The following is a 27193-nucleotide window of genomic DNA, read 5'->3' as shown; positions in this document are numbered from 1 at the left end:
ATTTTATAACATTATAACAGGGTTGTGTCACTTTTTTGGTACAACCCCAACATGAAATCGCATTTGTTACATTTTTGTAATGCCCTTATATGTACTCATGGTAAACCTGCTAAACATATGTGTGAGGTCATAAGATCTGATGTCACTTCTTTTGATGTAATTTCCTGTGAGGTCATGGGTTGTGCTGCTACTTCCTGTGATTCCCTGTGCGATGTCACGTGCCATAATTTCAGGCCAGGGGATATCACACAAGGTGATGTCACGCACCATGATGTCACTTTCATACTGCCTAACTTGGTTAGTCCCCCCACTTCTTTCTTTAGGACTGTGCCCTGCTAAAAGACATAGGACAATGAGGAGTGAGCTCACAGAAAAATATGGCATTTCGTGAATGATCTCTTATGTTTGTCTTGAGTGAAGAATTCGGGCATGTCATTGGTGGATAGCTGTTAGAGATGCTTACCTTTGGTGAAGCACTTACACGTCATTGGTGAATGTGCTGTTAAAAAGGCTTTTTATTGGCGAAATACTCAAACGTGGTTGAGCTACTGTTAGAGAGGTTTGTTAGTAACAAAGGCCCATATTTATACTTTTTGAAGCACAACTGCGCAAACGCAGTTGTGCGTCAAAAATTTTAGCGCCGGCTAACGCCATACCAACGCGTCATGCAGGCGCCTTATTAATGGAATGACGTTAGCCGGCGCTGCGGACTGGTGTGCGTCAAAAAAAATGACTCACAACCAGGCAGCGCCAGCGTATGGGAAAATGGGGGTTGTGCGTCAAAAAACGGTGCAAGTCAGGTCTGAGGCAAAATTCAGGCCTCAAACCGGATTTGCGCCATTTTTTTTGACGCCCAACCTCCATTGACATGACTCATGTCTTAGCAAAGACAGGAGTCATGTCCCCTTGCCCAATGGCCATGCCCAGGGGACTTATGTCCCCTGGGCATGGTCATTGGGCATAGTGGCATGTAGGGGGGCCCAAATCAGGCCCCCCTATGCCACAAAAAAAATCGGAAAAAAATGCTTACCCAAACTTACCTTTACTTCCCTGGGGTGGGTCCCTCCATCCTTGGGTGTCCTCCTGGGGTGGGCAAGGGTGGCAGGGGGTGTCCCTAGGGGCAGGGGAGGGCACCTCAGGGCTCCTTCCGAGCCCACAGGTCCCTTAACGCCTGCCCTGACCCAGGCGTTAAAAAACGGCGCACATCAGGCTGTGCGCCGTTTTTTAAGGCCCACCCCCTCCTGTGCGTCAAAATGACGTCAGAGTATAAATAAGGGGCACAGGCCTTAAAGTCATTTTTTGGAAGGGAACGCCTACCTTGCATATAATTAACACGAGGCTGGTTCCCCCTTTCAAAAAATGACGCACATGGTGGAATTTTGACGCCCGCGGGGTCGGACGTCAAAGTATAAATATGGGGCAGGGTTTGCGCCGATTGTGCGTCAAAAATTTTGACGCACATTCAGCGCAAACAGAGTATAAATAGGCCCCAAAGTCCTCAGAAATGTTACTGGTGTATGAGCTCTTAAGCTTGTTACTGGTGAAGCTCTTGGGTATGTCACTGGTGAATGTGCTGTTAGAGAGGCTCGTTGGTGAAACACTCAGGCATGAGCTGTAAGAAAGGGTTGTTACTGGCAAAACCCTCGGATAAGGCATTTCTGTATGAGTACCTTTTGAGCCTTGTTATTGGTGAAGCTGTCAGGCAATGAGCTGTAAAAGAGGCTTGTTAGTGACAAAAGTCCTCAGACAACATTGGTGGATAAGCTCTTAGTGTTCTCAATGATGAAAGTCTCTGGCATGTGGTTAGTGGACATGTTCTTAGGGAGGCTTGTTCCTGGCAAAGCACTTACGCATGTGTGTGAAATGTTAGAGTGGGTTGTCATTGACGAAGTCCTCAGACATGTCATCGGTGGATGAGCTTGAGGTTTGTCATTTGTGAAACATTCAGGAGTGTTGATGAGCTGTTAAATAGGCTTTGAATGGCAAAGTCCTTCGTCCTTAGGCGTCTTATAGGTGAAGCTCTTGGGGGATGTCTATAGTGGATGAGCTGGTAGAGAGGCTGGTCAATAATGAGATACTTGGGCATGTCATTGGTGAATGTGCTGTTAGAGGGGTTGGTCATTGGTGAAGTACTCAGGCATGTGGATGAGATGTAAGAAAGGCTTGTCATTGTCAACGCCATCAGACGAGGCACTGGTGGATGAGTTCCTATTGAGTCTTGTCATTAGTGAAGCACTCTGGCGTTACTGAAGCGGATGAAACATTCACTTTGAGGTATATGTCATTGTTGGAGGAACAAACACAGAAATGGGGTGCAAGCTGCTAAAGAAGCAGTCATTGCCAGTGCACAAGCTTTCAGAAGGCAGATTACTGATTGTACTCTTGGAGAGGTGCGGCATAGAAGCAGTTGGCAATGCACAGCACTGGTAGCAGATAAGGTCTTCAGTTTGAAACCCACAGCACAGAAAGGTGAAATCTTAAAAGGTTATGCATTGTTCGAGAAGTTCATAGAAAGGTGTGTGTGGATGAACAAACGTTTTGCAGAAATCCCTTGCAGGGGAAACTCCTCGAGAGGTTTCGCATTAGCGAAGATGGATAGGATTGCTAGATAAAAGACACACAGCAGTGTGGGATGTGTATGAGGTTGGGTTTATTGTCGCAGGCTAAGCTCTTGGAAAGCCCTTGATGAGTCACTACTACGACTTTGTAAAAATAGCTGCAAGGTGTTCATACGAATTTTTGCAAAAATTATCTTGTTATCTTTCTTCGTGAAAAAACTTGGCAAAGATTGCATTTTTTAATTTTTCCCATAAGTATGTCACCACTAGCTGTTCAGATTACCCCTTGCTGTTGAAGAAATGTGTAAATTGCTGAACCTTACGTGGTTTTTCATTGATACGATGTACCTGTGTGACATCACAGCTTTGGGAAAGCACCATGCCCACATGGAGTCTACTGACAGATGCTGAATTTACACTTAGTGGCTTCCGTGATAGCATTTCCTCTATTCATCATTAGAATTTCCCCTCTCAGGCCCTGATTACATGTTTGTGGGAATCAAGGTGCTATTTATCAAACCTCATAAATAACGATACCTCAGGGTATGTTATTTATTGGGTGTGATAAATAGCACATATTCCAAGGTTTTGGGGAATAACATGCAGATTTGTGTGTTTAATGGACCAAAATCCGTATGGTACTGTAAATACCATACAATTTTAACGTGTTAAAATTTGACAGGCTTGACATGTTGACATTTACCAAAGGGTGAGGTATTTGAAGCAACCATTGATTACTGCGTCCTTGATTTAACACCCAATTCGGAACTCAAACCCCTGCTCAAACAGGACTTTTTGTGGGGGTCGGAAAACACCAACCAAAGAATCAGAGCCAACATGTTTCGTTGGTTTCTCTGTTCCTCTCAGGCCTAATGATCATCTCTTGCTGAACCTGACTTGTGAGATCAAGTCACCAAACCCCTGTCGTGCTTTATTTGGCTATGTGCGAAGATTTTTTGGAAAATATGGGCTAGCAAATATATTGATTGCATAAAATCATATACCTGATTTTTTGTTTATTGCAGCTGATTTGTTTATCTTTTGATGTTTTCTTCATTCAGTTCTGCATCGCTTACAAGAAAACTCCCACCTCAAACTGCAGCATGGTTCCCCTCCCTCTTGCTCTTTGTTTTTGCCTTGCCCACATTTCCTCACTCCAAACCTTGCACTTGTACTTCCGCACTCACTCCCCTACTCCGTGCATCAGATTTCCACACCTTAATCTTTATTTTCAGTAGTTCCTGCAAAGCTGTGGTGCGCCAGCAGAAAAAGTGAAAGACATTATCCCATTTCTGCACTCTATGGCAGAGGACAGAACTTTTGAGAATAAAAAAAAAAACAATCTGTTGGGTTTCATGATTGTGTCACTGTTATTCTAAGCAACGTTTTGGTGCCAATGACATCACCGAATGCAGTCTCAGTCTCCTAGTCAATCCACTCCTCTAGCTTTCCCCTTGCACTTCTCACCTCACTTTCCCTGATTTGCTTTTTCAGATGGCAGGTCTTACATGGTTCCAGGTCAGGAGAGTGTCTTTAGACAGAATTGTTTTTTGCAGCTGGGAGAGCAGATTTAATAGTTAAACTTTAAATGTTCATTTTGTTTAACTCAACTTAACCAGACGCAAAAACAAATCTACTGGGTCGTTCCTATTTTATTTACATTTACAACTGAATACAAGATGGTTATTTAAAACGCAATAGACAGTTTTCTTTGTGCATGTTTTGCTCCCTACATCGCCTATCTTTGAATAAAATAATGTAAATGTGATTCTGTTCTGTAGTGCTGGGCTGAAATGAAATGTCATTTCTTTTATAACGTCCTATGAAGCTGTATTGTACCAACTTTTGCAACTACTCCAGGACCTTTCCTGTTGCTATGGTCGAATCTGCAGAGTCCATTGTATTAATACATGAAAAGATGTAATGTCATTCTCTTGTTTTAGGTTAAGGGTTAGCATTAATTTTGCTTTCTGAATGCATCTCTAGCAATGTTGCAGTAATGTATCATGTGCTTATGAAAATCTGTTGGTTGTTCTCATTATTACTTTGTTTCACACCATGTCATCGGTGTGACTTTCTCTGCTTGAAAACCCTCTAAAAATTGCTACTTTTGGGATGTGTGCCAGACCTTTCCTTGCTTCCATACAGAGCAGTTTCCATGTCAGTTTACTGTACAAATTCTGTACTAGGAACATTTTTGAAAGACCTTTTTGTCTATTGTCTAGAGGCAATTTCACGTTGGTCCTCTTAGTGATCCTGTACTGAGATTTTCTTTTTGACTTATGATATATAGTGATGCTGATTTGAAATTACTAATTTCCATTTTTGCTTTCTGTAATGATTTTTAATTTTAAATTAACCTTCATGGCTTAGATTTTGAATGTTGTCTTGTGCAGGTTTTCTTTATTTCCCTTGGACCCTTGCACTTTGGGAATCACATGGACCTGTTCCATCCAAAGGGCCCTTTGGTCATTTATTTATACAAAAGGCAGCATAAGTAATGTTTCAATTACTTATCATTAATTCCATTACTGTGATTCATTTCACATCATTCCTTTTAAAATTATTACCACGTGGGTGGGATGGGCAGTCACAATAAATGCATTGAAGAAGAATGGAGTCTGAATAATGGACTTACTCATACGTAATTGAAATATACGCTACTGACCTTCTTTCTCCTTGTATTCATTACTCATTGAGGATTGCCAAAGCAATATCCGAGCAGTTCAGATCACCAATAAATATTAACACAAACAAGCACACGAAAAGCTTTCATTGATGCAATGCATGTGAAACCTGTATTTTGCAATGTGCAAGAATAAAAATCTCTATGGCACAACTGAAACAGTCTGTGCACAAATTCACCATATCCTACGCCCTCACAAGATATGATAATGATCACCAGAACAGAAGAAACTGCCTAAGGTGCAGTGCAGCAGCTCTCGAAAAATCATGCACGCTGAATTGCAGCTGATGATGCAGAAAATCTTCTAATTACCTTCCACAGAACTCTACTAAGAAATGTGATTTTCTTCATAAGCTGTAGAAATAGTGGTGCAAGTCCATCGGCTCAAAGAAGGAGAAGACGTCAACCCTCTACTAGCTGGACCTAATATCACAAAGAAAGAATCCACCTGTCAGAAGGAAGCCATATGCTCCAGATAAATCAAAATAGTTATTTTACATCCAAACAATAAAATGCTTCCTGTTCTGTAGTAGAACAGCTAGGCATGAACAGAGACCACAAGTCTCTCAACTTTCGTTTAGAAGTTATGGCACCAGAAAAATAACTCCTCAACTGGGTCTGGAAGCAGCTTCTGGCCTACTCTGTAGAGCCAGCAATACCACTACTCTGATTCTGATTTGGAATCAAGTCACCATATGACCCATGCACCTCAGTAATTGAGATGAATAGAAAATGTATAGTTCCTTAATGTTTGCAACCCAAGAACCACACTAGATTGCTGCTAAACTAAAGAGAATTTCAAAACAACAAGATAAAAAAAAAAAAAAGCAAAATAAAGCAACTAGCCCTGACAGTTCTGAATAGAGGACCAGCGATGCCTGCCCGGCACACAAACAACATAGGATGTCTTCCGTGTGGGTGCTCCTTTTATTCACCTGAGCTGATTAGGAGGGACACGAGTTTTTTAATAAAAGAAAGGGGGAGTAGAACAACATAGGGCCTGATTTAGATTGCGGCAGAGGGGTTTCTATGTTTCAATGGTGATGGATATTGCGTCTGCCGAATTCTAAATACCATAGAAAACAGTGGTATTTAGATTTCGACAGACAGGATATTTGTCACCGTTGCAACTGAGTAATCCCTCCGCCGAGATCTAAATCAGGCCCATAGTATATTTCTGGGGAGGTGGACTCAACTGATCAGTAATGACTGGAACAAGGAAATTGATGAGGAGGCATTGCTGTTGATCATAAGCCAAGATAAGCTGAAAGTTACACCTGAGATATAGAGTCAGTTGACAGGAACTGCACAAAACTCAAAGGGCACATCTGTACATAAACAGATACTGAGCTGGGAGTTGGCATAGTTTAACTAAACTTCTATACATCCTTTATTCATGCAGTTCCGTTGTGCATTTTTTACATCAGGAATTCACTAGCAACAATTCTTGTTTTTTTATATTATGACCTTTTACATGGGGCCTCATGTCATCAGAATTACTGCTGTGAACATCTCCATTAAATGAGAAGCTGCTACTACGGCCCAAATTACAAGTTAGATGTAAACAGGTGTGAAGACAACCTCTGTGTGCCTGCCCACATCCTCAGAGTTTTCAATACCATAGTTTTTATGCCCTTCTTAAAAAGACATGGCTAAGTCCAGTTTATCAGGTCAAATTTTGGCTAATGCCAAGATTGAATTGGGGCTTCCTAGGCCCAGCATTAAAGCTTTGCCACTGACCAGCAGCATAGTTAGCGCCACACCAGAAAATTACTATAAATTATGCACCTCAGTACCATGTTATCAGCTCTCTAGCAACACTACATCAAATATAACCCACTCCTTCCCCATGCACACCTTCTGCCATTTCATATTACATCACCTACACCATGTTAAATCATAGCATTTATAGCAACACTCATGACATCTCAAATTACATAATTTATTTGAATACTGTGAATGTCAGAGGCGCAAGTTATAGTTAATGTAGTGTGGCTAGCAAGTTGCCAACAATATGTATGGAGGTGTGCGAGTTATAGTAATTTTTAGATGCGGTGTACATTATAACTTTGAGTTATAAGCACACAAATATAACTATAAGCTTAGAATTCTAAATCTTTTATAGTTTAAGTTGGTTTGGTATAGTAATATTAAATACATTTTTCCTAACTGTTACTGAGCTTTAGCCTTTGTTTTTTTCATTAAATTTCAATGGCTTTTATTTTTTATTAAAAATGTGTTTGATATTGTAGAGTCCCCTTAAAACCAGAATGCAGTGTAAGTGTGGTGAAAACAATGTTTTGCCCTTCCAAAATTGAAAGTGTTAAATATAGTTTAAGACCACGGGTAGTGTGAGTTCGGGTTTAACAGTGGAAATATAGTGTAACACAGTTTAATTTTTTTTTTTTTAACCAATTTAATTTTTGATTTGTTTTTTTAAGTAGACAGTACTACACTATATTTTAACTTAAAAGACAGACTAAATGTATTTTTTTTTTTAAATGCAAAAAATTTAACACAACTAAGTAATACACTATAGGGGTTATTACAACTTTGGAGGAGGTGTTAATCCGTCCCAAAAGTGACGGTAAAGTGACAGATATGCCACCAGCCGTATTACGAGTCCATTATATCCTATGGAACTCATAATACGGCTGGTGGTATATCCGTCACTTTTGGGATGGATTAACACCTCCTCCAAAGTTGTAATAACCCCCTATGTTTCTACCTAAAAATATAATGTGGTAGTGTTTTTGTGTAATTGTTTGACAAATTCAGTTTAAAAAAATGTAAGTAGTGTGGTAGTTTCTAGGTAGTACCGCGGTACTCTGTAAACATTATGTAAAAATTAAATATGTACAAAATTGAAAATACACTGTAGTATACACTATTTGTGAAATGTATTTTTTTTACATATTTTAATAAGTACTGCAGTACTTCCTAGGTGGCATTGCGGTACTCCATAATTTTTTTCAAGATATATAGAAACATATAAATAATTGTCCTTACCTATTACCACTTTAAAATTGTGGTAATAGGTAGTAAAACACATACAACTTACTACTGACCTATATCTAAGGCCCTAACTCAGAACACAGCCAAACTGTGATAAATGCAAGTTGGCTATTGCTAGAAAGGGGATCTCTAGTTGGCAGTGGTTTGCACCCTGTGAAAGTAGGGGCCCTCACTTTAGTCAGGGTAAGTGAGTCAAACAACTAAGATAACCCTTGCTCACCCCCTTGGCAGCTTGGCTCAAGCAGTCAGGCTTATCTCAGAGGTAATGTGTAAAGTATTTGTACACATAGTAACAAAGTGTAATAACACAAAAGTACTCCACATCAGTTCAGAAAGAAGACCAAAACAACAAAAATCCTACATGCACAAGTAAAGATACACATTTTCAAATATGACCTCTTAGTCATAGCGCTTAGAAACACAATAGCTCCATCTGGGGCTATCACAGCGTCTTGACGGAGTCGCATCCAACAGTTTGACGCCACTCACGAGGTAGTGCAGGCTGATCACAGAGTCGGACAGACCAGTACCTTGGAAAACGATGAGGAAACACATATGTTGCACAGAGTTCTGGTGGTGAGACGTTGCTGAAGCCGGTGCGGCGTCAGTTCTTTACTGCTACTGGCGAGGTGAGGCGTTGGTTCCTTACTGCTAGGCAGGGGAGGTGAGGTGTTGGGTCCTTACGGATACAGGGGAGGTGATGTGGCATTGGTGGTGAGGCATTGGTTCCTTACGACAAGGTGGGTCGATGAATCTAGCAGGTCAAAATGTGAGGCGTCAACTTTGTGGAGTCGTGGTCCCACCACAGGGCCACAGGTGCTACAACAGAGTTAGGTGTCACAGATGTCGGTGACATGGCATTCTGGACTCACACTATGGCAGGACTTCAGAGGCACTGAGGCTGCATTGGGCCTGCAGTGAAGTTCTCAATCGCTGCAGTCAGTGGGGAACACGGCTCCATTGCAGGCAGCGATGCAGGGACAGAGAGTGGCACCAGTTCTGAAGTCGTTCTGGGATGTTGATGCACTAGTTTCTTCCTTGTTGCACCAGAAGTCACTCCAAAGCGCACAGGAACTGGATTTGGCACTGCTTGGCAAGTCAGGACTCCCAGTAAGAGAGCCCAGACACTTGCAGGTGAAGTATTTGACGTCCCTTATATTTATTAATAGGAGGCAAGCTCAGTCCAAGCCCTTGGAGAACCTTTGGAAGACAGATGTAGAAAGACAAGCCCAGTCCTTTCACTCCCAGGACAGAAGTAGCAAGCAGCAGGCTAGCACAACAAAGCAACAGGCTGAGTGGCAGTCCTTCCTACAGCATCTAGCTCTTCTTCCTGGCAGAATTTCCTCAGTCTAGGATTCTAACTATGTGGTGTCAGAAGTCCAGTACTTATACCCATTTCTGTCTTTGAAGTGGGCAAATCTCAAGGAGAAGTCTTTGCAGTGCACAGGACCCTGCCTTTCCCTGCCCTGGCTCCAGACACACTCCAGGAGGTTGGAGACTGCTATGTGTGAGGACAGGCACAGCACTATTCAAGTGCAAGTGTCAGATCCCCCCACCACTCTAGCTCAGGAAGCTTGTTGGCTGTCCTGAAATGTGATCCGAGAACATCAGCACTTATAGGGGGTTGGCTATTGTCAAAGATTATAATAATATCAGGTTTAGGTTGGAAACCTGAGTCACAAAACGTGTAAACTTGTGCGCCATAAACTTAGGCCTACAGTTTGCTAACACTTAAAATATTGTATGTACAGAATATTGAGGACCAAAATATCGAGAAGGTGAGTGCAAATAGGTAAGTATAGATTTACTATTCTTAACACTATATCTACATACCTTGATGATATATTGTCAAAGTACATATATATGGAGTTATATTTAGTAAATCTTTGCTTGCCTGTAGAAACTTACTTTCACAATATTTTTGTCCTCGATATTTTTGACTTCATATGTTGTCCACACAATATTTTTTCCTCCCATTGTTTGTCTAAACACGAGACTTTCTGGTGCCCATCCTTTATGCAATGTATAGCCAAAGGTTTCTCCATTTTATGGAAATTTACAAAAGCCCTTTTTTTTCCCTAGAACCAGATCAGGAGGATGGGTGTTTTGTTACATCAATCTTAAAGTGTGAAACAACCTCCCACTCCACATCAGAGCCTTTTGAAGCTGTTAATTGCATGAGTAGCTGAAGACCTGTTTTTTCAATTAACTAAACTAACCTGTGCGGGGCTATTCACACACACCTGCTCATTGCCCGGATACACTTACTCTTGATAGTGCACTTGACAAATACACATATCACAAGATAACATGACATTACATGACATAACCAACAGCGGCCGACATAAATTAAAATTGGTGTGGTGGGTGGAGAGAGCGCAGGGGGAGTGCGGGGGAGCATGGTCGGAGCATGAGGGGGGACATGGGGGTTAGTAAAACAAAAACACTTACCTAGTGCTGCTGGCCACCTAGCGCTCCTCTGCTTCCAGCATCAAAGACTCCCTGTGCATTCCCCTCATTGCACTCATGTTATTACCTAGCATGAGAGCAGCACGCGGATTGGCTTGAGCGGGGTGGTTTGCCGCTCACTCAGGCACAGGGAGTCTGTGCTGTTCCTCCAACCTGGCTGTCAGATAAAGGTGGGTTGGAGAAACCTAACTGTGCATGTCTGTTTGGCAGGCCTAGAACATCCGACAAAAAGTAAAGGGCACGCTCCAGTCCCCTCTCCTCCGCCCCCCTCCCATGGACCGGCTCCACCCTTCCCTGCGTAGTCTGGCTCAGCCAGCAGCAGGAAAATTAAAAAGATAGTGAAATATCATTTTATTTTTCTGCTGCTGGCTCTAAGCCTGCGGGACGACGCGTCGCCACTGCTGGACATAAATAACATAACCTAACAGTGGTTAAACATTTTCCCTGAAAGCACTTTACCTGCACATCTACTGCGGTATGTCCTTTCCTTTTCAACCCGAAAAAGGCACATAGACATACTCATTATAAAAGAAACATCCAGGTTGGGAAATGATCTACAAAAGCTACAAAATGTTTGTGATTATCAACAAATTTACGAGCATTTCTAGTGTTACTAATCTTGTCTTAGAAATTTCCCAGATACCACTCGTAACCTCAGGATTACTATTCTTGACAAGACTGCATACTAGCAACTTGTCCACTGTAGTTATTTCTGTCTCTGGGTGGAAAGGTTCCCTGACGCAGTTCGGTTGCTTATTCTCAGGGAAACCTTGATAAATTGTACCAAATATAAAACTCTCCATCTTACTTAGGGATGGGCTTAGAGACTGACGAATGTGCAACATCTGCCAAAAAGCAGCAGATGCCCCATCCATCTGCCTATCAAGACTCCAATAGCAAATTGAATTCTGCTCTGTTTACTTAAAAGTGGGCTGGTGATCCTGCACCCTGAATTTCCAGGTGGGGAACTATAGATCAGATTTGATTGGCTGCAAAATCTGGTTAGTAAAATGGCATCAATAATAGCCTGAAATGAAGACCAGCCCTGTTCCCAGGGGCGTTGCTCAGTCAGTAAGATTGGGCGGTGTGAGCTACAGAATTCCCAACAATCAGGCTTGCACATAATGTTAAAATATGCTATGGGGTTTAAGGGGCAGTGGAAAGATAGAGGAATGCGGATTGGTAAGGGGACTATGCGAGAGAAAGCATGCTACTTTGTGAACTAACCAACAGCTTGAAGTCTTTCCAAACTGAGAGAGGGGGGGAGTGTGTGTGTTTGTGTGTTTTTTTGTCTGTGTGTAAACATTCCTAGTACAATCGGACAGACACCTCACCATACCCGACTAAAAGCACCTGCACCGAACTATTTATCACAAAATACATATATTGGTGTGTGTGAGGGAGGGTGTAACCCCCCCTCCCCCAAAAGCTACGACCCTGCTTGGTACTATACCCCCGCCCAACCTCAACCTAAAACATGGGCAAGCATGTTATGCACCCTCTGTGCCCATCTTGCAACCTCTCTCCTCCAAATACTACGCCCCCCAATCCCCCACCACTACCTGCCCGGCACAAGTCCGTTTGAAATCGGAACTTGGAATTATTCCCAGTAAAGCTTGGTCTGCACAGTTATTCTCCATTCCATGGAGTTTAACTCATAAAAGAAGGGACTATGTGCGGAGATACGGGCCGGAATCTTCCTCCTTGGAATCTCTTCTTACAGGGCATTGATGTATACGCATTGTACATTAGCTGGACGGGCCACCTACCACTTTTTGACAGATGTCCCACATCAGGACGTATGCATTTGTTAACTGCATGCAGGCTTTGGCTTTGAAAGGCTACAATAGGTCGTAGAGACTTATGCATACTTACCAATTCAAATATCGTATATGCGGGTGAATCATAACATTTCTGATCAGAATTAATTCGCAATGACATTAAAAAATAAAGCCCACAGGAATAAAAACGCTTACCTTGGCAGAGTGGCGTAGAGCGCGTGGACTGTTAGACTTCACTGGAAAACTGAATGTAGTCTCCTAACGTCTGTGACAGGGCAGTAAATATCACTCGCTGCCGCTTTCTTTCGCCGCTTGCCCAACCCTTTCTTTAATTGCTTAATATGGAGATTTTATTACTGCGTACACAGTGCGTCATCAGCCTGCCTTTCCGTTCCCCTTTTCACAATTCAGAAAACGTCATTTGCGTTTGTAGGATAGTTATTTTTTATTACCATCAACAAATGTATGATAGAAGGGACATGCTTTAAACATAAAACACGGCAGAGGTACCTAAACAAAAAAGTTCAGTAAATATGAGGGGATAAAGAGTTATGGTGTTTTGTTCAATAATTTGAAACGTACTTCCTGCTCTGGCGTGTTTTCGGAATAACTACAAAGACCCGCTTAGCATGCCAGTAGCCTGCACTGTTTGTAATAAGCTTCGTGGCCGGTTCCAGTAATCACACATTACTTAGACCAGCACTCCGTTGCTTCCTGAGTATGCAACAACCCTTTTTCTGCCTTATTAGGTCTGGCTAGGGACAGTTTTAGGGGGCTGTCATACACCATTTGATAGCAAAATGAGAATACAGAGACCTTGGTTACGAGTGCCTCAGTAATTTACAATCCTTGCACAACAAATAGCTGTTTGTGCTTGAATTACTGTTGTTTATTGCACCGCTAAATACCGAGTGTGATAAAGACCGCACCTTTTGAGATTTTTCCCCTGCTAAATTTCAGCTGACCCAATTTACTAAGGGAAATTCCTAGTAAATATTGAGATGTGCAAAGGTACCACAGAAAGCTGCAACATTCTTATGTCATACCCCATTTTTCAAGGCTTACCTTGTAGGAGAGAGGATTTATCGCACGGATAAATTATAATTCCCAAACAGGCGTAGTTTAGTCAGTAAAATTGGGGGGTGTGAGCTTCAGATGTTCCACAATTGGACTGGCATATGATGTTTAAATGCATTATACCACGAGCAGGGTGCATGAGGGGCCCAAGGAGCAGTGGAAAGGGAGAGGAAAGCGTATTGGTAGGGGTATTAAACGAGAGAAAAAAAGCATATTTTGTATAATCAAAAGTTCTGAGGACTTTCAAAACTAAGAGGAAGAGAAGGTGTGTGCGGTTTTTTCTGTGTGTGTGTAAACATTCCTGGTGAAATCAGCCACACAACTCACCATATCCAACTGAAAGGACCTGCACCCAACTATTTATCAGAAAATTCATTTATTTGGGGGTGAGGGGGGAGGGTAACGCCCCAAATACCCCTCTGAAGCTACTCCCCTATTCCAGAGTATCTATATTTATCTTCTCTGATGAATCTCATCTAGCCTTTCGAGAACCTATAATAGCGCACGGGGAGGTACTTTCAGTGTTGATTTACGCAGTTACACATTTTGCGCTATGTGTTTGCTTGGCTGAGAGAGTTAAAAAAGTTGTTCAGGTCCGATATAGCACTACGGATTTTCCTTGATCTACAGGTTACCCTAGCACTCACCTGGTGGCTACAAACAGCACTCTCACAATCTGCGCAGACTAGCTGTTACACACTACCAACAGCACTCTCACACTCATCAGATTAGCAGTCACAGTACAGACAAAATTCTCACCCCATGTCCAGCCTAGCAGCAACACACTTCTGACAGCACTGTCATACCTTACACAGAGTAACAGTCACCAACTACTGTTTTTACTCTCACAGTCCTTATTGATTAGCAATCAGAGTATAGAGAGAACTTCACCCTCTTCACAGACGAGCAGTCTCACACTACCAACATCATTCTCACAACTCTCACAGACTAGTATTCTCACCCTCCCAACAGAACTCTCCCTTCACTGAAAGTGTAGCAGTCACACCACAGACCGCACTGTTACACTCATCGCAAATTGTCACACACTTCTCACCATTCACACAGTGTCAACTGCACTCACACCCAAAAACTAGCATTCTAACACTACCAACATTCCCACCCCTTACAGACCTGCAGTCTCACACTGCCAGCAACACTCTCAAACCCCTCCTAAAAACAGTCTCCTAATATTGCACTCTCACACCTCTCATATGCTAGTAGTCACATACTTTCAATAGCACTCTCAAATCATTCAGAGTAGCAGTCACACAATACCAAAAGCACTGACACCCCTCACATACTAGCAATCAAACTAAAGAATATACTCACACAGTTGTCAGACTAGCAGCGCCAACATCACTCTCCCACATGTCACATCCTCACATTACAGACAGCACTCTCACATTCGTTAGAGAGTAGCAGTCTGAGACTAATGACAGCACTCTTAAACACCTCACAGACCATCAGTCACAAAATACGTAGCACTCTTACACTCTCCCAAAGTAGCAATCTCACACTAGCAGCTACCCTCTCACACACCTAGCAGACTAGCAGTTAAATACGCCCTTACAAACTCTTATACTCCTCAGAGTAGCACTCTCATGAGGGTTGTAACTTACGGTGGGAGGGGGTGTTTGGGGTGTTACACCCCCCAAATAAATGCATTCTTGTTTTGGTAGTTGGGTCTGGGAGCCTTCAGTCAAGTCTGCTGTGCCTGTATTTGTTTGTTGGTTTATCTTGTAGTTATCATTTCACTAACAGGTTTTAACTTGTTCACTTTTTGGATTGGGAACTTAATTTTAGATAGTGACTGGTTTTCCAAAACATTTGTAAATTTGCATCCATCTAAGTACTTTTTGAATGGGTGCGAATTTGCTTTCTTTTGGAATTTACAAACATTGGCAATAGTAAACTTGGAAAGCTGTGACAGTCTCACACTTCCAGGCATTCTACTGGTAATAAAACAGAGAACTGGTGATGGAAGGAATGCTTGCAAATACTATACCCACAGGCAATCACTCAGTAAACATTCCAACCCATTGTTTTTCACCGACTGTGCCACTCTAGAGAGATGCCCACTTATTTCAAATAAGTGCTGACTCTGCTCCTCATAGGAGCTGTACTTGGATATCTCTCCACTCCATTGTGTGACCCGCCACTTTTTTAGCTGGAATATTTGAGATTCTCAACCTCCCCCCAACTCTTAGTGCCATATTTATACTCTTTTTGCACTGAATGTTCATAATTTTTTAACGCAAATTTGGCACAAACTTAACTCCATATTTATGTTTTGATGCTAGACCCGTCTAGCATCAAAATATTGGAGTTAACGTCTATTTTTGCCTGCGGAAAACTACCTTGCGTCAATGAGATGCAAGGTAGGCATTCCCATCCAAAAAATGGTGCTATCCCCATAGCTCCATATTTATCCCACCATGCTAAAATGACGCACGGTGGGAGGCGGGGCTAAGTAATGGTGCTAAGCTTGCTTAGCACCATTATTTAACCCCTGGGTCAGACCAGGTGTTAGGGGACCTGTGGAGCCATTTCCATGGTCAGACACATGGAATGGGTCCACAGGTGCCCATCCCAAGCTCCAGGAACACCCCCACCCACACCAGAGGGACACCGCAGGATGGGGGACACACCATCCCAGGTAAGTATGGTAAGTATAGGTAAATATGCTCTCATTATTTTTTAAAGTGCCAATCAGGGACCCTAACTTGGGGCCCCCTGCATGGCACAGGGTGCAGTGGCCATGCCCAGGGGACACTTGTTGACGCTAGCTGGGCCTTACTGCCGGTTTGCGCCATTCTATAAATATGACACCTGGCATGCATCTGAGAATGACACAAGCCGGCAGTAAATTTTTTGATGCAAAACTACATTAGCGCAGTTTTGCACCAAAAACTATAAATATGTGCCTTAGAAGCACATTTTTGACTCTGTTTGTGCCAGATTTGCTGCATTTTTTTTTTTACGCAAATGCAGTGCAAACTTAACTCCATATTTATATTTTGATGCTAGACCCGTCTAGCATCAAAATATCGGAGTTAACGTCTATTTTTGCCTGCGGAAAACTACCTTGCGTCAATGAGATGCAAGGTGTGTGTTCCCGGTCAAAAAACGACTCTAAGGCCTTTGCGCCTTATTTGTCCTCCCATGCAAAAATTACGTACGGGAGGAGGAGGGCTTTAAATAATGGCGCTAAGCCTGCTTAGCGCCATTATTTAACACCTGGGTCAGGGCAGGCATTAGGGGACCTGTGGGACATTTTCCATGGTCAGAGACCATGGAAACAGCCCACAGGTGCCCTTCCCTGCACCCTGGGACACCCCCACCCACACCTGGAGGACACCTAAGGAAGGGGGGACCCATCCCAGGTAAGTTTTTTTTTTTTTTTTAAGTACCATAGGGGGGGTCCTAACTTGGGCCATCTTCATGGCACTGTGCCCAATGGCCATGCCCAGGGGACATAAGTCCCCTGGGCATGGCCATTGGGCAGGGGGGCATGACTCCTGTCTTTCCTAAGACAGGAGTCATATCCATGGGGGTTGTGAATCAAAAAAATGATGCTAGTCAGGTAGAGTAATTTTTCGGACTCTAACCTGATTAGCGCCATTCTTTGACGCACAACCTCCTGTTTCCCCTATGCCTCCCCCACCTGGTTAGCGTAATTTATTTTGACGCTAATCGGGCCTTACCGCCTGCTAGCGTAATTCCTTAAATATGACACCCAGCTGGCATCCAGGAATGGCGCTAGCCAGCGGTAAACATTTTGACGCAAACCTGCGCTAACGCAGGTTTGTGTCAAAAAGTATACATCAGGGCCTTAGTGTCTAAGCTACATGCCAGAGTCTCACTCTCACACTATCAATAGAACTCTCATATCTGTCACAGATTAACCATCAGGCACTCTTACTCCGGGAAGCACTCGAGTTTGTGCATGTGGTAGTGTAGATGTGCAAGTGAGTGAATGTCAGAATGAATCACTGGATGGCTCAATAGATGCATGAGTGCATGGATAGAAGCATCCAGATATTTGCAATTATAAACCAGACCTATTGTCTTTTACATTGTTAGTGTTTTTGTTTGTCCTCTTCTGCAGATGTTTCACCAGAAATAAGAATCAAGTCCTCGTCACCTTGGCTGCTCAGTGATGTGCTGCTTTTCATTGACACTGCAAGCCACATTGTTTGAACCATTGAACATTTATATAATATAAACATCATATAGTAGTAAAACATAATTTAATTAGACAAAGAGACAATATTTAAAATCACAATCTGTACCTGCACAGGGGCAGGCTACAAGAAAACCCTCGCTATTACACCACTTTCAATACACCTTCTTAACCTGCATTGTTATTGTGTTATTGGGTGTTGGAACATATGACGAACATCTGTACCCAGCACTGCAAACATACTTAGGGGGCATATTTATACTCTGCTTGCACTGAATTAGCATCATTTTTTAAAATTCTAATTCGGTGCAAAACTAACTCCATATTTATACTTTGGCCCTAGACCCGTCTAGCGCCAAATTTATGCAGTTAAAGTCATTTTTTGGAAGTGGAAACCTACCTTGCCATATTGAGATGCAGGATAGGCGTTCCCGTGCAACAAATGACTCTATGGCCTTAACGCCATATTTATACTCCCATGCAAAAATGGTGCACAGGAGGGGTCAAAAAATGGGGCAAAGCTTTCTTTGCCCCATTTTTTAACGCATAGATCAGGGCTGGCATTAGGGGGCGGGCCTTTGGGCCTATTTCCATGGCGGAACACCATGGAATAAGCCCACAGGTGCCCTCCCTAGGCCCGAGGGACACCCCACCCCCCCCACACCAGAGAGACTGCAGAGGATGGGGGACCCCATACCAGGTAAGTACAAGTAAGTACAGGTAAGTATTTTATTTTGATTTTTTAAAGTGCCATAGGGGGCCCTGAAATGGGCCCCCATACTTGGCGCAGGGTACAATGGCCATGCCCACGGGACCCTGGTCCCCTGTGCTGGCCATTGGGGTGGTGGGCATGACTCCTGTCTTTTCTAAAACAGGAGTTATGTGGTATGAATGGTTTTGCATCAGAAAATGACTCTAGGCAGGTTAGAGTCATTTTTGTTTACTCTAACCTGCCTAACGCCATTTTTTGGTGCAAAACCCCCTTCTTCCATACTGCCAGCGCCACCCGACTAACGTCATTTTTTTGTTTACACTAGCCTACCCTTTGCACCGGCTTGCACTATTCCATAAATATGGGGCCCGGCTGGTGCACAGAAATGGTGAAAGCCGGTGCTAAACTTTTTGGTGCAAAACTGCGTTAGTGCAGTTTTGCCCCAAAAAGTATAAATCAGGGCCTTAGAATCGTCTGAAACCCGAACCTTAATCTACGAAAAACATTGTAAAAATCCAAATAATCAGAGGCAAACATTTACATGTTGGAGCTGTAAAATAAAAGGCCATCACTACCTTGGCAGATTGTATTGTTCTCTCAAAATAATGGTCTTTTATAATTTTGACACAGTACGCTCAAGGTGAAACAACAAAGAAGGCATGTGGAAGGCCCTGGATTTCTGTATAGTGAGTACAATAGGCCATTGGCTTACTGGCCATTTCATGACCCTCTGTCTTTGCCAAGGGAAATCCATCTGATTTTAAGTTTAAATAACACCTTCTAACAGATGCTTCTAGGTTGGCCTTTGAATGAAACTGGGGAGAGTCTATCAGTCAATGTGACAAACGAGCAGTGACTCATTAAGCGCCATACAATTTTATATGTGTTCGTTTGTAGTCTTTCTCGAGCAAAGCTTCAAGTTGCCCAGTACCTCTGTCTGGCAAGATCAAACTTCATCAGTGCTCTAGAAATAAATTGGGTAATATTAAAAATCTTCCTCAGAGCTCCTTCCAGCTCCATGTATATCAGGTTGCGTACCGTATCATCTGGGGAATTGCACGGCTGGTAGAAGAACCTGAGAATTCGTACAGGCTTAAAATGTGATGCTAAGCATGCCTGCTTCAAGGCATGTGGCTTTGGCTGACATTTCCCACCTCAATAAAGCTTTTCAAAAGTTTACACTTTAGTTCATTTAGGATCTGATGGTACCATAGACACAAACATTCAACCTTAACGAGCCTTTGGGGATGTTTTCAAGTCTTTCTTATGGCTAGTATACTATTACTTTCCACTAATGCGTGCAGCACCAACATTCCTCTCAATCAATCATTGGATTTGTAGAGCATGCTACTCACCCGTGAGGGTCTAAAGGTGCTTGGGGGGGGGGAGTAGCTGCTACTGCTCGAACAGCCAGGTCTTGAGGAGTCTCCTGAAGGTCAGTAGGTCTTTGGTCTGACGTAGGTGGATGGGGAGGGTGTTCCAGGTCTTGGCAGCGAGGTAGGAGAATGATCTGCCACCGGTTTTTGACCTGTGGATGCGTGGGACGGTGGCGAGGGCGAGGTCGGTGGAACAGAGCTGATGGTTCAGGGTGTAGAAGGTGAGACGATCGTTGAGGTATGCTGGTCCGGTATTGTGGAGTGCTTTGTGGGCGTGGGTTAGGAGTTTGAATGTGATCCTTTGGTTGATGGGGAGCCAGTGTAGGTCGCTCAGGTGGGCTGTGATGTGGCTGGGGCGGGAGATGTTGAGGATGAGGCGTGCAGAGGCGTTCTGTATCCGTTGCAGTCTGTTCTGGAGAGCGGCCGTGGTTCCCGCGTAGAGAGCGTTGCCGTAGTCTAGTCTGCTGCTGACGAGGGCCTGGGTGACCGTCCTTCTTGTTTCGGTAGGGATCCACCTGTATATTTTGCGAAGCTTCAGAGGGTGTTGAAGCAGGAGGATGTGACGGCGTTTTCTTTTTGGGTCATGGATAGCGATGAGTCAAGGATGGAACCCAGGTTGCGGGCGTGGTTGGTGGGAGTTGGTGCAGCTCCCAGCGGTGCAGCCACCAGGAGGCATCCCAGACAGAGGGGGTGGGGCAGAGGATGAGGACCTCTGTCTTATATGAGTTCAGCTTTAGGTGACTGTTCTTCATCCAGTTGACAACGGCCTTCATACCTTCATGGAGCTTGGTGTTGGCGGTGCCGGGATCCTTGGTGAGGGAGAGGATCAGCTGGGTGTCGTCGGCATATGAGACGATGTTGAGGTTGTGAGATTGGACAGTTTTGGCGAGCGGTGCCATGTAGACGTTGAAGAGTGTCATGCTGAGGGAGGATCCCTGTGGTACGCCGCAGATGGTCTTGGTGGCTTCCGATCAGAAAGGAGGGAGGAGGACTCTGTGTTCTGTCGGAGAGGAAGGAGGTGATCCAGTCCAGGGCTTTGTCGCGGATCCCTGTGTTGTGGAGGCGTGTGCGCAGGGTGTGGGTTGCGGTTTTGCGTTTGTCAAGAAGGTCCTGATGTCCTCGGTGGCAACGATGAGGGCGGTCTTGGTGCTGTGATTGCTGCGAAAGCCGGATTGGGACGGGTCCAGAATGTTGTTTTCCTCCAGGTGGTGGGTCAGTTGCCTGTTGACGATCTTCTCAATAACCTTCGCCGGGAACGGAAGCAGGGAGATGGTGCGGTAGTTTTTGAGGTCCTTAGGGTCCGCCTTAGGTTTCTTGAGTAAGGGGTTGATCTTGGCGTGCTTCCAGCTTTCCGGGAAGGTGGCGGTCTCGAAGGAGCTATTGATGATCATACGGATTTGGGGGGAGATGACGGAGCTTGCTCTGTTGTAGTTGTAGTGCGGGCAGGGGTCCGATGGAGAGCTGGAATGAATGGTGTTCATTACTTTCTGACGGCACAGTTGTAGGTGGGTTTCTTGATTGGGGTGAGAGCGTTGGCGCAGTCGTCAATCTGTTGCCTGAGGTTGCGGGCGGCTGTGTCGGCGTCGGTGGTGTCAACTGGTGGGGCTGGGATGAAGATCAGCTGGTCGTTGGTGACCTTGTTCCAGCTGCGGCGGGGATTGGTTGTGGGTGGTGGTGCGTGGTGGGTTTGTCGAAGGTGAAGTGGATGCAGTGGTGGTCAGTCCAGTGGAGTTCGGTGGTGTGGCTGCTGGCGGACAAGATGGGGTCGAGCATGTGTCTGGCGGAGTGGGTGGGAGATGTGGCGAGCTGTTTGAGACCGAGGTTGGCGAGGTTGGCGAGCAGGGTGGTGGAGTTGCTGTCATTGGTGTTTTCAATAGAGTTTACCAATCTATACTTCTGGGTATATGCTGAGCTGGATGAATTAGTCGAAACAGAATCCTTAAATATTCTTTCTCATTAACAGCTTACAGTGCGGCCTTTTCAAGTCTCTGTTTAAATTTAGGTTTTACCTCATCTTTTGAATAAATGGTTATCTTGCTTTTCGATGTAATTTGATGCAGTGGGAGTGGAATGTTCCAAACCATTCCGGTTTGAGTTTCAGCCAGCAAAATAAGAGCATACGTGTAGCAAATGCATCTTTTTGCATGTTCACCTCCACTTTTTGAGACTGATGCTGCTGGTTTTTTTTACTTAGAGAGTGCACTGAGGCCTGCTAATCAGACCTCAGTGCTAGCAACTCATATAAAAGTATGTTTGATTGGCTATCCCCAATTGACATGCACTGCCATACTTATAAGTCCTTGGTATATGGTACCCAGGCACCTAGGGCATGTAAGGCAGAGTGTCCACAAAGGACTGCAGCACTGTTTGTGCCAACCTGCATGTTGAAAATGTGAAAGACACCTCAACCTGCCACTGCAGACTGAAAGAGCAGTGTGCCACACTGCTAACTCGATGTTGTCATTATCTCTAAAGGCAAAGGTACCACTTCCCTTCAGTGTATATATCAGACTCCCCTAAAGAAGGCCTAACAAGTCCTATGGCAGGGAGCAATATACCCTTGAGGTAGACATATGTTTTAATATGTCATTTCAGCAACACTTCCAAATTGTCATTTTCCTGGGGAAGGTTATGAGCCCATTTGGCTAACACAGGGTTAAATGCATTACACTTAAATGCATCAAACTTCTGAATGGGTCCAACTAACCTGGCCAAGTAAGGTATCAAATTAATGGGAAATTACACCAGATCTGATGGTCATATTAGATTTAATGTCTGTTAATTTTAAGGAACTTATAGAAAGTTGCTACCCTGCACTCCAGCTAGTACAGTAGCCTCAAAAAAGGCCATTTACATTTAGACGGGTTTCTGACTGTCTGGGGAGACATGTGAATGACTCCCAGGCCAAGGAACAAAAGCATTAGCCCAGGGGGCAAGGTGTGACCTCCTCCCCCAGGAAAGCTGCAGATGGTGTTGGCTCAAAAGGCGAGCTTCAAAGGTGAAGCTGCATTTGAAGGGCTGCTGACCACAACACTCCTCAGCAGGATGCCTTTTGTTCCTGCAGATATCTATTAGAAAGGGCCAAGAGGGAGAAACCAGTGTTAGAACTGGTTTTCACATGGGTGAGTAGCCCACTGGTAGCCACAAAGCCACACCAGAGGGTGGGCTATCTTACTCCTCAAAACCAAGGAAGGGTCGTGCCATCTTGGAAGGGGCAAGAATGGGACACTCTGGAATAGCCAGACGCCACACATCGCAGGAACATTGTCACTAGGAAGGAGGGTACTCAGTAACCCATTGGCTAGTGACCGTGTTTTTCCCTCGGGGCATGTTTCTGGGATACAATGGGCACCACTGGCACCCACACCCTCAGTTCACGTTTGGAGAAGAAGAAAGGGCCAAAGAAGGCTTGTCCTGTTGCTTTAGATTGTGCAAAGAGAGGCTGCACTGCTGAGAAGACTGCACTACCAGCATTTTTGGGCTACTGAGCTGGGACCCTGCCCGTGGCTCCTGACCTCAGAAAAACTCGATTTCCCCTCTTCACCAACTCCAGTGACTTCAAAGATCAGGCGGCTGCTCCCCTGGAATCTGCTACAGGGATACAAGAGCAGGAAGAGCCCACCTCGACAAAGTGGCAGCCCTGTGGAAGTTTCTCTGCTACCAGTTGTGGACGTACCAACAAAGGAATCCGAGATAGCCAGAGTCTACACCCAAGTCTGCTGGACCGAGAGAGCTGTCAGTATAAGAGCACAAGACCCCACCAAAGGTTTTGCCTCCAACCGCACTGTATCGTCGCCAGTGGCACAGCCGCTGCTGTGCAATCACTGCAACAAGGAGGACTTCGAGGAGCGTCAATCCATGTGACAAGGTTCATCCCACATTACCCATGGACCGAGAAACCACCACAGCGACACTCCTGTTAACTTCACCACAACTGAAGCATCCTTGTGAGCATCTTTGCCTGTATCCATCAGCATTAGGACCACTCCATCGTTTCCTATGGCAGTCGGATGTTAAAGTTGGAAACTTACTTTAAAATTACTCTGCTGGCCAGGTAGCTAGGCAAAGTATCCTTTCTGGTCCCCTAGACCTTGTCCCTCTTGGATTTAGTCACCCATGCCGGAATACTCCAACATTTTTTTCAAACTTTCCAAAAGTTTTCAAACTTTACGTTTATCATTGCTTGTTTGTGCTTACATTTAAAAGTATTTAAAAGTTCTAAAATCTATAACTCTGGAACCATCCAGCTGATTCTGATGATCAAGAACTCTAAAAATTCATAAAAATAAGCTGTATTTGTATACATTGTTGTTGTGTCCTTTTATTGGTCTGTAATTTTCTTATTATGCTATATGATGCTGTTAAATGCTTTACCCTAAGGCCCACATGCACAAAGCTTTTTTCTAGTCGCAAACAGGCCGATTCTCAGAATCGGCCCGTTTGTGACTAGAAAAATATTTTTGGCATGTACGAAGCATAAATTGCAATTCGATAACTTGTTACCGAATCGCAATTTGGGTCTTGCAATTCAGTATTAGGAAGGGGCGCGTTCAGAGCATCCCTTTCTAATACCGAATCTGAATGGTACGTATGATTGTTTTGCGACCGTGAATGCGGTTACAAAACAATCACAGCTAACACCAATTTCAAGTTGGTGTTAACCCATTTGCTAACAGGAAAGGGTCCCGAAGGGACCCCTTCCCCATGACCCCTTCCCCTTTGTGAAAGGAAGTGCCAATATTTTTCCAGAGCAGGTCGTGGTCCAAAGGACCACGACCTACTCTGAAAAAATGAAGAAAAAAACTTTATTTTTTTTGTTTAAAATGCATCCTGTTTTCCTTTAAAGAAAATGGGCTGCATTAAAAAAAAAATTGCTTTATGTAAAAAACAGTCACAGGCATGGTGGTCTGCTGTCCCCAACAGGTCACCATCCCTATGAGTGTGACCATTCCCAATGGGGTCGCAAATAGCGACCTGCCTCATGAATATTGATGAGGTAGGCCTTTGCGAACCCATTGGGAATCGCAAACAGTGTACTTAACACTGTTGTACATTTTGTTTTGCAACTCGCAACTTGCTATTCCCAAATGGAGCGAGTCGCAAAACAAAAGATCATACATCTGGCCCCAAGTTCCTTTATTGAGCCTTACTTCTCACAGCTACAGCTATCCAGGGTGAAGCTAGAGGTTAAGTAAACAAGACTGCTCTTTCCCAAAGGGGTCTCTGTGAATGTACGCCACAATAAGGCTACCTAGCCCTATCATATAATACACCCAGATCCTCACATTGGTGCCAGGTAGTGTGGTTGAGAACTTGTGTTTAGCTGTACCATATAGTTAATATGTTGATACCTACTGATAAAGGACTGACTGAGGTGACAAAGAAGAAACATTTTAATTTTTGCCATGTTCTGAAAATTCAAAAGGCACCTGCTTTCCAGAAGAAAAAGCATTAGTAGTAAATAAGTGTTTGTCCTACAAAAAGTCTTCAAAGATGGAGAGCAAAGGAATTGACCTTACTATCCTGCCCACTCTCAAGATCACAGGTATGAGAGCTATGTGCAGGGAGAGATAATGTATCCTGGGAATACTGCATCAAAGGAAGAGCTAACCATGGCCCTCAAAGATTGCGAAGAATCCAGGAGAGCCCATGTTGTGATTGAGGAGGAGGTAACCCCCAATAACAGTGGAGATGAGTTGAATGCAGCAGGATTTGACAACAATGGTAGGGGATGACAATTCAAATGGAGTCCCTACAGTCAGCTCCAAGAGGAATTCTCTGGCTGGGAGTGAAAGACATTCCATCTGGGAGGATTCAATCGGAGCAGTCGGACCTTACAGTCCAGCTGAACCTGCTGGAGATCCAGAGGAAGAGGCTGGCCTTAGGGGAGAAAAGACTGGCCCTAGAAGAGCAGAGGGTCAGGATGAGGATGAACGAAAGGTAATTCCAGGTGGTGCCTATAACCACAGATTGCCCAAGGTGGTTGTGAATAAATACACTGAGGGTGATGACATAGACAAGTGTCTAGCATCCTTTGAGAGATCATTAGGATGAGGAGGGTGAGTGCATCATATTGGGGGTCCTTACTATGGGAACCGGTACCTACAGTAAGGAAATATAGATTGCTGACACTAGAGGATGAGGTGACACAATCTTACACACAAAGGATGCACTTTTAGAGCTATTTGGTCTTACTGGTGAAGAATACAGTAACAAATTTAGGAACACCCAAAAAGGAGCAACACAGTCATGGGAAAGCTCTGTAGATGCCTCTGTAAAATCACTTGATGGCTGGATTAAGGGTAATAAGGTAGATACCTATGGAGACGTATACAATTTAGTGGTTAAAGAACACATTATAAGAACTTGTGCCTCAGAGAAGTTACACCAGTATCTGGTATACTCTAAGCCGTGAAGCCCTAGAGAGCTTGGGAAGACAGCTGATGAGTGGGTACGCACTACAGTATCCAAGAAGTCCCAAGGAGGTGAATGTAAAAAGGTGGGACAGGCCCCCTCTCAGGGGAAAGATGGGAGGAAGTTTAAAAAGAGTGACAAACCTAAAGAGGCCCCAAAAGATGTCCAAGGTGAGAAGCCCAGATCCACATTCCAATACCAAAAGGTGAGGGGGGTATTGGGGAAAGAACTATGACCCATTGAAGGCTGTGATTTGCTTTGATTGCAGATTGCCAGGCACAAGAAGGGAGATGCTGCATGCACAAAGAAATCACCCACTGGTGATAGTTCCAAAGGAATTGCCCATTTAGGGATGGGAATAGAGGTGGTCCTTGGAGATCCCAAGGGGCACACTGAAGCCATTTTAGTTCCCTTGGGTGGTGAGAACATTGAACCTTTTGCCCACTGGCCTGCAGATATGGAGAAGTACAGACAGTGGCCCAAAATAATGGGGTGGAAGTTCAGACTTTGAGGTGCCAGCATAACCATGGTGATGACCAAGCTAGTTTCCCAAAGCCAGATTCACATGAAGTGCATGAGATAGTAGACTCCATTAATGTAAAGTCTCATCCCATAGGAGTGGCTGACTTTGAATGGGGGGGAGTTACTTGCCTTTAGAGAGTACCCGTGTCCCCATCCATTCAAGTGGAGTGTATACTGGGCAACAACTTAGAAGCTTCTGCTTGAACAGAGGTAGGTAGAAGGACACATGCAGCAATGTTGTGTCTCTCTGAGTGAGAGTGGGACTCCACTAGAGCACAAAAGGCCTTAAGGGAAAGTCAAGGGACTGTGGATACTGAAAGAGTGGACCAAGTCCATAGCAACAAGAAGAGTGGGAGCCTGGAAAGGCCTTTTCCCAGAGTCCTCAGAGCTAAGAGAAACC

The 27193-nt window shown here is 44.1% G+C and overlaps 1 long non-coding RNA gene across 3 annotated transcripts in view; it reads right to left on the bottom strand.

Annotated features, from left to right (window-relative positions):
• The window catches only part of LOC138300714 (uncharacterized), a 168916-nt gene that overhangs the window by 3979 nt on the left and 137744 nt on the right, over window positions 1-27193 (bottom strand). The window contains exons 1-2 of one of the 3 annotated variants that reach the window (XR_011204990.1): window positions 12705-12819; window positions 5557-5667 (exon numbers count right to left, since the gene is read on the bottom strand). This is a non-coding gene — a long non-coding RNA (uncharacterized lncRNA). Of the gene's footprint in view, window positions 1-5556; window positions 5668-12704; window positions 12820-27193 lie in introns of those variants that run through there. The other 2 variants (XR_011204991.1, XR_011204989.1) reach the window with 2 other exon arrangements.

This window comes from Pleurodeles waltl, chromosome 1_2 (assembly GCF_031143425.1).
Source record: "Pleurodeles waltl isolate 20211129_DDA chromosome 1_2, aPleWal1.hap1.20221129, whole genome shotgun sequence".
NCBI lineage: Eukaryota > Metazoa > Chordata > Amphibia > Caudata > Salamandridae > Pleurodeles > Pleurodeles waltl.
Note: the sequence above shows the minus strand (reverse complement) of the source record. Positions and strands in the feature narration are given on the sequence as shown.